Raw genomic sequence first — 12,993 nt, forward strand, 5'->3', positions numbered from 1 at the left:
AAAGCTTATTTTGGATGCACTACCATTGAACACATGCGAGGGGGGGCTCCCCTGCATATTATTTCCTCCCTCAACCCCCCTACAACAATAGCTGGTTGGAAAGACACCCGACATTCCCTTGTTAGGGACAACTATCCTAACATTATTATATAGAGTTCTTCTCAAAGGTGTACAGAAAAAAACCACCTTAGACTGTGGATGACAAACAACCTTAATAATAAAAATGGCTCTAAAATTGTGTGGATCTGTAGAAAATGATAGAAATAAAACATGCCAAAGTCCTGATCTACGCAACATAAATAGTTAAACAACAAAATGGAATGAGAAAATTGGAGAAAATAACTCCAATAATCCAATGGAAACCATATATCAAGAATATGTTTTATTAGATGACATCTGTGAAGGGAACAAATAATGTTAACCATCCCCTTTGTGAGATGGGTTCTTGGATATCTTCAATGTCTTTAACTTTGTAGAGTCTCTCTCTCCTCTACAATGTGTAAACCCAACAAACAAAATGTTTGAGCTCAAGGAGAACTCAAATGAAAAAGACAAATGGTGATCGACAATGATAATAATCAGAGCTGCAACAGTGAGTGCATCAATTAAAATAATCAAAAGTGAACACTAGATGTAAAACCCTCCAATTTATAACAAAATATTATATTATTCTTGAATAATGTAAAATAATAAAATATTATTAACCAAATTCTAGAATTAACCATTTGGAATATTTTAGTTTATTTGGTAGGAGGGAAAAAGTATTTAAATTTGTTAAATACTTTTATTTAGAAATAATAATAAATAAATGATTTATTTATCATCTCAAGGAATGTGGTTAAGGAATAATAAACAAATAATGATTAGTTAATTATTCCTATAGAAAAATAAGAAAAATAATGATTTATCTAATTATTTCTCATGATTAGGTCAATTATGACAAGGGATATTAGTTAAAAAATGGTTTAATAAATTATTCCTAGGAGATAAATAAGTAATGACTTATTTAATTATTCTTCATGGATTTAACCAGAAATAATTTAACAAATGTCATTTATTATGTAATTTGTTATAGTGAAAGAAATTTTATTATGTTAAAATTTTCCCTACATGGTGTACTTCAATCCATCTAGTAGGTTATGGCTAGATGATCAATTTTTGTTGATAACAAAGAAAACTGAAACAAGATCTCTGAATCAAGAAGGTAATCAAGATCCACACCCAATAATGACTAAGTAGTAGAAGTGGGAGAGTTTTCAACCACAACACCCAAAGTATATTTGGAATTAATGATGATATGCTTTACTCACAAACTATTGACTAATAGAACCAATCATGCCATCAACAACATGATATTCTGTAGACGGTAATGTAGTGTGGTTATTTAATGGAAAAGGAGAATGAGGAATAATATTGTACAATTTTCCATACTGTGAATATACAAGATCTAGATATTGAGCACGAGAAATAACTTTATCTCCATTAGAAACACAACCCATGGTGACATCATGTGCTATAAGGGGAATTAATGACTTTATAAACCAATCTGCTAATGATTCGTCGGAGATAGAGGATTTAATCAATCAACAACATTGTCTCCATTCATGAATATGATCATAAATATATGTATATTTAGAACGTCATAATGAAGTTAAAAGCTCATTTCTAGTTTCATAACAAATTGGTAGCACGAAGTGGGTCAAAAATGCCATATCCAAGGTATTAAAATCAACAAAGATGCTTATGGTAACTTAATTTATGACTTAGTTCCAGTACTAGTAAGAGTGCACTAGAAAAGACAAAATGAAAAGAAATCACTATTTAAAGTTTTCGAGGAACACCTAAAATATTTCTTAACATGTTTGATGACTCTTCACTAGGTTGACCATCAAATTTAACAATGTCACTTGAGAATTTAGTAGACATTTTCGACCACAATGGATAATGAATAATTGGATCATTCATAACCCATGATAGAAATGGTAAGTCTAGCATCAAAATGAATGGTAACTTCCTATTAAAAGTAGGTTGTTGATAAGCGAGACATTGGTAAGTAGCCATGGGACCATAAGGTCTAGCTACTAGATGAAGATGTCTTTGAAAGGGTTGTGAAATGGGAATTTGAAATCAATTGGTATAGGATGGAGGGGGAAATCCTTGAAAAGGTGGACCTATGGGAAATTGAGCTCCAAAATTATAAGCTTGAGGAGGACATCGTTGAGAGGGTTGGCATACAGGCCTTTGAGGTTCACGAACATAAAATTGAAGAGGAAATCATTGAAAATTTTGGCCTATAAGTATTTGGGCTCCACCAGTGTAAGATAAATTCCATGGGGCACCTGCCATTTTTCAAGGATGGAGCACCACTAAAATTTTTACTACTAGTGGATACTTGAGTAAAACCTATTTGAGATGCCACAACAGTAGTAAGAATGGATCCAAAGGGAGGTTTTTTCAATGGGAGGAAATTCCTATGGGAGGTTGTTGTTCAGTGGGAGTAAAATTACTATGCAAGTTTGTTGTCCAATAGGAGGAAAAGATCCTAGGGGAGGCTTTTTTCTAGTAGGATGAGATCCTATTGGAGGTTCGCTCCCCCAATAAACAAAATAGTCCTTATGGAGGTTTCCTCCCACTAAGAAGAAGAGATCCTATAAGAAGTTTCCACAATAAATGGAAGAGATCCTATAGAAGGTTTCTGTGAAAAACATACCCTACTAGACACCAAACTACGTTGTTGAATAAATGTTGGTTTTACATCAGACATAGAAGTTTGAGAAGAAATCACAGTTTGAGGGGTTTCTTCCATACCTGGAATAGATAAACTAGATGGAGCTTTAGTACCCCAAGGAGGAGAATGAAAAAATGAGGGACTAAAATTAGTAGAGAAAGTTTCACTGAGTGATTGATACTTGGCAGGTACAAAAGGTCCACAATAAATAAAAGATTGACAAGATCCACAAGGATCATAATAACTACTAGGTAAAGAATATCTAGTAATCACGGAAATGTACTAGGCTCAGAAGATACACATACAATAGAAGGTAAACTTTTCATTTGAGTAATTTTAGTTGTAGATTATATTGATGTTGACTAGGACATGGTTGGATTGGTAAGGAAAGACAAAGGAGTATGTAAAACTAGAATTCTCCTAGATGTAGAGTGTGCGTTTCAAAGAGGGCTACCAATAGGAGATTGATACCAAGTATTAAGTCACCATGGAGATGCAATAGGAGGTTCAAAAATAATAGGGGCTCTTATATAATTTATTAGAAAATTAAATGGAGAGTGGTATTGCTAAGATATTTTTTCTACGTTTAATAGAGAAAGTGGAAGACAAGTTACAACTTTGTCTCCTGAAGAGATGGATTATTGAGGACTTATTGGTAAATTAGTAGACACTAAAGTTATTGAAAGAGGAATGTCGATTTTAGAAGTTTTAGTTTCAATAATTTGTAATTCCAAAGTTTCATATGGGACAAACTCTAGTCCTAAAGTTTCATGTTCCATAATCTCTGGTTCTAATGTTTTGGCCTCAATACTTTCAGGTATGGCAATTTCAGGTTTTACAAGTTCAAGTTATTTTGTAATTTATGGTTCTACAACTTTAAGAGGATGATACGGTATAACCTACTTCCTTCGTGATTGAAGTGGTTGATATTATACCATGGTGAATTTATATAATCAATTAAAAAAACATCTATGGTCCCCTAAAAAGGAAAAAAACAATACAAGCTAGTGAATCTAAAGTAGTAATCATATGATCCACAAAGATGAGAGGGTGGGTGCAACTAGTTATGTTGTAAAATTTCCTAATAGTCAAGGCCCAATGGAAGTAACGTCACATATAGTGGAGCACCATCCAAGAAGTCTCAAGTGAATTTGAACAACATCTATCGCAAGTACAAAAAATATTTCCCCCTTCATCATCACCTTTTGTCTAAGCCCTAGGATTTTAGCCACTAGGGTTACCACCTACAATAACCCGAACTCAAAGGACATTCGATAGTTGGATATACATGTAATGGTTCTTAAACTAAACCTGAAATCCCCTTGAACAATTCCTCAAAACCAAATGTACTCCTCTCGGGTGATCTCCAAGTGTTATAAAACATCGTTTGTAATACAGTAGATCAATGCCAAGAACAATGAAGTGGGCTTAATAACTCTTTTGGACCAAATGTGACCTTGTCATTAACCCTCATCTGATAAGGGCTACCCATAAATGGTGAAGTTACAAATGGATTTTCACTCCCTAGCTCAAGATTCTTAGTATGTTTTGTATCCTTAGAGGGTTAAAGACACCACATATTCCAAGGTCTTAATCTTAAGCTAATGTATATGTGCTACCAAATAAATGCAAAAATATTTAATTAATTCTATTAAGTGTTAATTTTAATTGATTTTGTTTACACAAAAAGGCATATGGAGTACGCGAGATGGTATTTTGACATGAATCTAAATATTAATGCAACAAAATGACATGAATTTTTTTTGTTTCAATGAAATATATATTTTGAGGAAGAGTTTTAATATTCCCAAATGAAAAAATGTCCTAGATTAAGTAAAATACACAAAACCAATTTTCTTTCAAAATTGAAAAAAGCTTCATTTAAAAACGAAAAAATATGACTTCCTACAAATTTAAAAAAAAAAAAAATCATTTTCTAAAAAGAAATTAATGCAGACAATGAATGAAGAATATTCACTCAAATAAACAAAAATCATTTCTAGAAATGTAATTTCTTTTTCTTTTTCTTTTTAAAAAACAAATTACTTAAGAAAAAAGAAGAACTTTTCCATTATTGCAAAGAAATTCAAAAAACAAACTTTGAGATAAGTGATCAAATGAATAAAAAAGACACTCTAAGATCTACACAAAATATCCAATCCTAAGAGATTACAAGACTTTGAATAGCATGTGAAGACCAACTAGATCAAAGAGGAAAATAATGGAAATTTCATACAAAAACAAAAAATGGAAGATGGAATCCAAAAGGAGACCTCATTTATAATGTATCACCATAAAGAAACAACAAACAAACTCAAAAGCCAAAAAAAAAGTAGATCAAGATCAATTTGGAAAAATTCATATGGAAACCTAATTTTTCACAAAATGTCACAAGCTGGAAGTACAACACAGTATGACAAATAAGCAGTTTGATATATTTCAATCTTTCCAAGTGTGACAATGTTGCGTAGGTTCATAAAGGAAGACGTAACAAGCACAAAAAGAAAGGAAAAAATATTCCAAGATAAAAATAGATTTGAGGTTTAAGAGTCATATATGGACGGCTAATGACCCACAAAGAAGAAAGCCAAGCAAAAACAAGGATTGAAGAAATGAATCTTGGAGAACATATCCTGAATATCGTTCCTCAGTGGAGGTGGAAATTTTGTTTCAAGAAAAATAAAACTTGTGGACAAGAGATATCTTTCATTGAAGGCTTTCCTAACTAGTATGAAATGTTGCAGCTTCCATCTCTCTCGTCAATGTTTCTGATGCAAATATCTGCAGACAACAAAAACAAACAAACATCAAATAACATATAATCCTGAAATTATTTGATGAACCTATATATATGATGAAGGAAATATATACCAAAATTTTCCAAATAGATAGTGAATAATTGTGGGAAAGGAACATATATCTATATTATGAGAAAGAAGAGGTTACAACCTAATGTCACATTGATGTTGTAGGTACCCTTCCAACTGTTCCCCATCTCAGCACCTTCTCTTCAAAACCCTTAATACCATTGTGGAGCGATAAAAAGGTCTCTTTTTAACTCCTAATTACCTTCACATTAATTATCAACCCAGGGACAACTTTTTATTTCAAGAGTGTACTCAGTCTGAGGCGGCTATTTACTCAAGAGTAATGTTTTGTAGTATGGTGCTTAAAATGCAAAAGTAAATGAAAGCTGGAAACAAAATCTAATTGGAACATCAAGAAACTGAAATGTTCTAAACTAAATCATTCACTCAAACAACCATCAATCGAGGATACAATAGCAATAACTCATTCCTCTGGATATTGATGCAATTGAAATCAAACCATAACAAGACAATCAATCTGGGAACGAGGAAGCAATAACCAATGTTCTCTACAGTTGACAGTCCTGCTTTAAAGCAATTAAAAGGAAATTGAAATTGAACTAAAGCTGCCATTGAAAGTAAACTAGGAAAACTCTCTAAAAGCAAACTATTGCAATTAATCAACAGAAATGAAAAACAAAGTAAACGGGTAGAAAACTGTAATTAAAGGAATCTTAACAACAAACTCTAACTAATGGAAGTCAACAACAAAATACCTTGAAGCCTAAATCATTCATTCGGAAAAATAAGCAATGTATCAGTCAAGGGTCCGGTAACAATAACTCATCCCTTTGGAAACTGATGTAACCAAAAGTAATCAAGGAACAGATCATCAGCCTGGGGACTAGACAACAAATGCCAATGCCCACTACAGTTTCGGATCGTGCTTCACACCAAAGCAAAGATAATGCGAATAACAGGAAATGGAATAGCAGATTAAATATGAATGTACAACAATCCAAATCAAGCACGCAACACACTTATCATTAAAAGGGACAGTAATCCGAGCTTCGATACAATATGCATGAATCACAACTATAAAGTAACAACAAGTGTAACGGAACAACAATCCCGAATAAACAACAATCACAATTTAAGAATACATCATACAGTTATACTGATTTAGGAACATACAATGCGGTTAATCTGTAATCGAATATCAATCTGTAAGGAACAACAATGTTATATCAATTATCAAAAGGAATAGCAATGCGATACAAAGTTAAAATGATAACATAGCATTCTTGTTGCAGATAACGATAGTATCCAATCAAGTATATCTAATAGTGCTGATATGTAAAACAGTAAAGTGTGTCAGATTACTGAACAGAGTAAAAGAAAGAAATCAAACCACACATGAAGCATAAAGATATGATACAGCAGCAGCATACTCCACTAGAGGATGGGCCCTTAGCCGCCAGCGGATGCTGCTGGGTTACTTCAGGATCAAAGATGGAATGGCAACTAGATTTATATTAAAATATCAAAGCAGAGTTACAGTGGATTAGAACAACAAATCTCTCAATCTCTCAGCCATTATCCTTTCTCTCTTCCATCCTCAATTCTCAGTTTCTAATTCATCCTCAATTTCATCATTCGAATCCCTCCCATCTATGATCTTTGTTTTCATTTAAATAGAGAGAGATCAAAGAGTAGTTACAATAGAGATAACTACAACATGATTTATATTAAAAAATTGGATTATTTCCAACCAATTGATAAACAAGAAGATATATTTCCATCCAGCTTTCAAGAAGAGCAAGACGAATTTGGCTTTGCAGCTGAGATTTGGAGGATGGTCTCAACAACAAATCTGAGAACATTATGCTCAAAGAACCTTGCGTTTCTCTCAGTACGAGCTGATTTTGGGCAAACCGTTCTTCGCAAAAGTTAATTGGGTCCGTTCAGGACAAAACCCATGTTCCATATTTTCCAGATTCTGCTTCATTTTCTCAGAATCTCAACCGCAAAACCGTCACTTCTTATTCCAACGAATTTCTGAGTTGGCACTTTTAATGATCAAATCTTCAATCTGGAAATTATCTTGGAGGCTAAAAATGGTGAATAATGTTACAACTGATTTATTAAAACTATCATTGATAAAATCATGCATAATAATCAATTTATTATAAATAAATGAGAATAAATAATATTCATTCATAGAAGCATAAATCATCATAAAATGGATTTACATAATAAACTATAACAAACGACATGATGAAGAATAGTAGAAATGGGTGGAATAAGTATTCAAAAGTGATAATAATAATGGCATATTAATGACCCAACATACCCCCATACTCAATATGTTGCATGTCCTCATGCAACGAAAAATGAATATATTGCATGTCCTCATGCAATCCAAAGACAAAAACCCATGTGTTAACCAAGCAATAAAAAATATGTTCATCTCAGCTCATGAAATGGATAGAACAAATGAATTCTTCCTTAATTAATGAATATTCACTTTTAGTAATCTTGATGAACGCATAACAATATTTACATTGACATTCAACTATATGTATATATGAAGTTGCAACAAAATATGATATAAGTAACAGCAAACTTCATTAACAATTTTCTCAAAAACTACAAACCAACTTTTGTTGAAATTTGGCAAGTAAATTTATAATATATGAATGCCTTTATGATCCAAAAATCAGACTGTTTTGATCCACAAATCATGAGATATAAACAAAATGGTTGTAGGTGAGAGTGCATGATTTCTGAAATTTTATGAACCAATTTATCTTGAAATTATCTAGGTATGTGTATTTTAATAGTACGTCTGTGTTTCCTAGAGATCACAAGAATTGAGTTCATAGTTTTAAAAATATTATTAAAATCAATTTCTACACTGAAATTGTATGCCTTAAATGAGAAAGAAAATAGAAAACATCCATCATGCGTTGCAATTCCTCCACTCTCTGAAAAATTAGCATGCCATAATGCGATGCTAGAGAACAAATAGAGGTGGTTGCTACCAGCTGTTGAATTCTATGCTTGGTGTAAAACAACATGGAAGAAGGGAGGTGTTGAGAAGGAATAGGAATAGCAATGGATGATAAAGAATATGAATAACATGGTTATAAGAAAGAAATGAATGAAAGCAACACTCCCCCAAACTGAAAGATGATATGTCATTGAAAAATGGGAAGTGGTACAGATGTGGAGTGAAGGATGATAAATAATGCTCAAAATGGATTTCATTAAATTCTTTTAAATGCATAATAAATCAGAAAATTATGTTATTTTACCTCAAGTTTTACCTCCATATATGTACTGGCAGTTATTGAAACTGATGTAGGCAGAGTTGGCACTGAAAGTGATGCAAAAGGTGGAATCCAAGTAAGCACATCATGTCTGAAGAATCATTCACATTCACGAGTTGCTAGAGCCTCTTTTGTTAGTTGCAATAGTGTGGTCATGCTGTGAATAGAATTCTGTCCATACTTATTGTTCTCCTGTAAACAAAGCACTATTTTGCATAGAATGTTCTTGAATCCATAGTGTTAGCTTTGAATAGAAATAGATAACATGCATGCAAAACTTTCAGTCATAAAAACTTTTGTCAAATCAAAAAGTTATGGCAAGGTGTAGTAATCATAGCGCATGCAATCCCATAATGCATACATTCCCCTCTCCAATTGAAAAAGGGATTTCATGACCATAAAGCCTATGAAAGGTGTTACGCTGATGGCAAGGCAAGGGAATTTACAATACAGCAGTAGAGTACACATATCAATGATAGGACAGCGAGAGTTATGGTTATAATGAGAGCAGAGTGTGTAAAGATAGCTATGAATAAGATATAAGACGCTTTGGATTGATGATAAGTTATGAAAAAGATAAAAGGAACAACAATATGCCAAAAAGATGCTTTATTGATAGTATGCTAGCTGAAAATGATGCGATTGATCATAAAACAATTTGTCATGCATAAAGGTTCAAAACAGGGAAAAAGTTAAGGAAATAACTTCTCTGATAAAAAGAAAAAAATAAGAAAAGGGTATTATAATAATAATTGACGATAAGATATAACTTCAATACCATAAGCAGAGCCGTTGTTGCCAGCAGGCATCCATAGCCTCGGCAGGGTTGCTTTTTAACCCATATGAGCCAAAATCCTCAATTTATAAATGGAGAGTTACAATGTTGTTCTACAGAAGAGATTAGTGTGCTGGCGTGGTAACCAGATAACAACATTACCATTCACTGGGATGTAGCAAAAGTGATCAGGCCGGCTCGTGATGAGACCTCCTGTTCCAAGGATAATTTGGTTATCCAATGGATCATAACCTGGTGTGGTGGCCATAATGGGAATGTCACTTTCTTACAACCTTATGAACATGGTAGGCTGGCTCGTAATGAGACCCCCTATCCTCCATCTGCGAACAAAATTTTGTTGTTATTACACATTTTTATGATAAAAAGAGGGAGGCTCAGTATTCCTTGAGAGCACGAATGGTGGAAGAAGTTTGAACATGTCAATAGAAAAAAATATACCCATAATCCCATTTATTACAGACAGAGAAGATTATAACCAGGGAGGATGGAACCAACATGGCATTAAGATGATCAATCAGTATCATGTATAGCAGAAAACAATGCAGTAAAGTAATATATAAATAATTGTGTCCCTTTTGAAAATAAGCTATCATCAAGGAGTTGTCCTCTTAAAGATCATAACATGAATGATATTAACTCGTTTCAAAAGAATCCATAATTCTTGTCCCCATAAAAGTAGTGTACTTCATACCATAAAATGGAATCAGTTAAAATGTGGTTGAAATGAATTAGGAATAATCCCACAAGAAGAAAGAAGGGTTGCTCTCGAAAATATTCCCAAAATGTTGTTTTTTTTTAAGGAACAACAAAAACACTCAAAAAGAAAGTGGCGTTCTGTGTAGGGAACATCAAAGAAAATGCATGGGAAAAAGTGTTGTTCCTTAAGAGGAACAAAAAAATGCGAAAATGTTGTTCCTTTCAAAAGGAACAACAAAAATGTGAAAGTGTTGTTCCTTCGGAAAGGAACAGAAAAAATGTGAAAATGCAGAAGTGTTGTTCCATTCAGAAAGGAACAACAAAAAGTAAAAGTGCAGAAGTGTTGTTCCATCCGGAAAGGAACAACAAAAAGTGAAAGTGCAGAAGTGTTTTTCCATTCAGAAAGGAAAATCAAAATGTAAAAGTGTAGAAGTGTTGTTCCATTCGTAAAGGAACAACAAAAAGTGAAAGTGCAGAAGTGTTGTTCCATTCGGAAAGGAACATCAAAACATGAAAGTTCAGAAGTGTTGTTCCATTCGGAAAGGAACGGCAAAACATGAAAGTGCAGAAGTGTTGTTCCATTCGGAAAGGAACAACAAAATATGAAAGTGCAGAAGTGTTGTTCCATTCGGAAAGGAATGGCAAAAAGTGAAAAAGGAACAACAAAATGAGTCGTGGAAAAGGAACAACAAAATGAACCGTGAAAAAGGAACAACAAAATGAATTGCTGACCAAAAAGGTGTTGTTCCTTTGGAAAAGGAAAATTAAAAATAAATTGTTGTCCCTTTGAAAAAGGAACAACAGAAATGACAAAAGTGCACACAAACGCTGTCCCTTCAGAAAAGGAACAACAAAATACACAAGCATGAAATGCAAGCACGCAAAGAATGAATTAGTTGTTCACTGTATTGATGCTGAGGATGGGTCACAGTTTGAATGAAGCAACACATGAAACACAAAATATAAGAGAAATTAGAAAAGAAACAACATTTTATTTAAAAACAATATGTAAATAACTAAATTAAGTTACAACAACTATGATGTTATGTCAAAAAAAATGATCTCTTTGAAAAATGTTTTGGCAGCAGTGATAAGACATGAATCTTCAAATCGAAAGCAATTCTTCATTTTCTCTATTATGAATCCGTTGGGTAACGAGTTGGATGAAATTCCTTTGTTTTATAAAATTTCTTTGAAAAATCACTCGTCCATAAATTGACCTTCTTTATTTTCCCAGGACCTGCAAAAAACGAGTGTCTACCCGCAATAAAACATTAAATCATGGAGAAAGAGAGGTGATCGGGCTCCCATAATCCAAGAATTATGCAAAAGACAACAAGTAGTTACCATTTATAACAAATCCATTGAGAAAATAACAAAATAAAATTTATTTGTCACTTGCGGGAGAGCAGTGGCCAATCATGCTAACCTGCAGTGTTTTAATCACAACTTCTTTTTTTTTCATCGAAATTGAGTGATTCCAAAGCAAAATGAGAGCTAATTCAAAGGGATATCTCCAGTTGGAACAAGTTTTAAAAATTCAATGCTATGATATGTCAAATTTGTTTTGAACAACCTGCATAATAGAGTCATTTTCGATTACCCAATCTAGACCAACGATTGATATTTCAAGCATAGATTCTTCGTTTGATGTCAGATTCAAATGACTCAAATTGGAAATGAAATTAGATTCATTTATTTATCTCCAATAGAAACAAGTTTTGAAGAAAAGAATAATTGATAAGTCAAATACTGTAAGGAACAGCCAGAAAGACATAGTTTTAAGGGTGCTGATTTACTATAGACAGCCAGTATTTTGATGATAAATTCCCCATACGATATAAAAAATGAGTGATTCCAATTACGTTGTAAACAAGATTAATAGGGGAATCTACCATAGTAACATGTTTTAAAAATTCAAACATTTATGCCTCCAAAAACTGCCCGTCCCAACTCTGTTCCTGAGCTGCCCACTAGACACCTTATCAATGTTTTGTTTCTAACTTTTTCGTTTCAAATCCAAATTGAGTGGTTTAAATTGGGTTAGAAAGTAGACATCAAGGGCCACCTAGGGTAGAAATAGGTTTTAAAAATATTCACTTTTGGTCCCTCAAAACATGACTGTCCCGACTGTTTTCCCAGAAATCGCATCCAGCCCAAAAGCCAAAAAAATGATATTCAACCATTTTTTCATATTGATGATAAAAGTTAATATAAGTGTTTGTAGAACTATTATTTCCATTGTAATTCATCTACATACACAAATTAATTAAAAAATTATCACCGATGTTGATTTCCATAGCATGTTGCAACAAAAAACAACTAGCTTTACAAAAAAAAAAATAAAAAAGATGTGTTTGTTTTATTTGTTTATTTATTTTATTTTCTCCACTATCCTACTCTTCTTTGAGAATCAGCTATTTTTATGTATAAGAGTATTTCCAGTGGAATCATTTTAGAATTAAGGCTTTATGTATGCACATACCCAAATTTGAGAAATTCATGTTAATAAAAATTAGGGTATGAGAAGCCAACTTCCCTTGAAAAGATGGTATCAAAAATTGTTGAAGTATGGAGTGATGATGCAAACACGTGATGGAGTGAAACCAATCTTCAATATATCCGTTACTTTCT

This window comes from Pinus tabuliformis, chromosome 9, assembly GCF_031772625.1.
Source record: "Pinus tabuliformis cultivar Carrire ecotype Pingquan chromosome 9, CPIR1, whole genome shotgun sequence".
In the NCBI taxonomy this organism is placed as follows: domain Eukaryota; kingdom Viridiplantae; phylum Streptophyta; class Pinopsida; order Pinales; family Pinaceae; genus Pinus; species Pinus tabuliformis.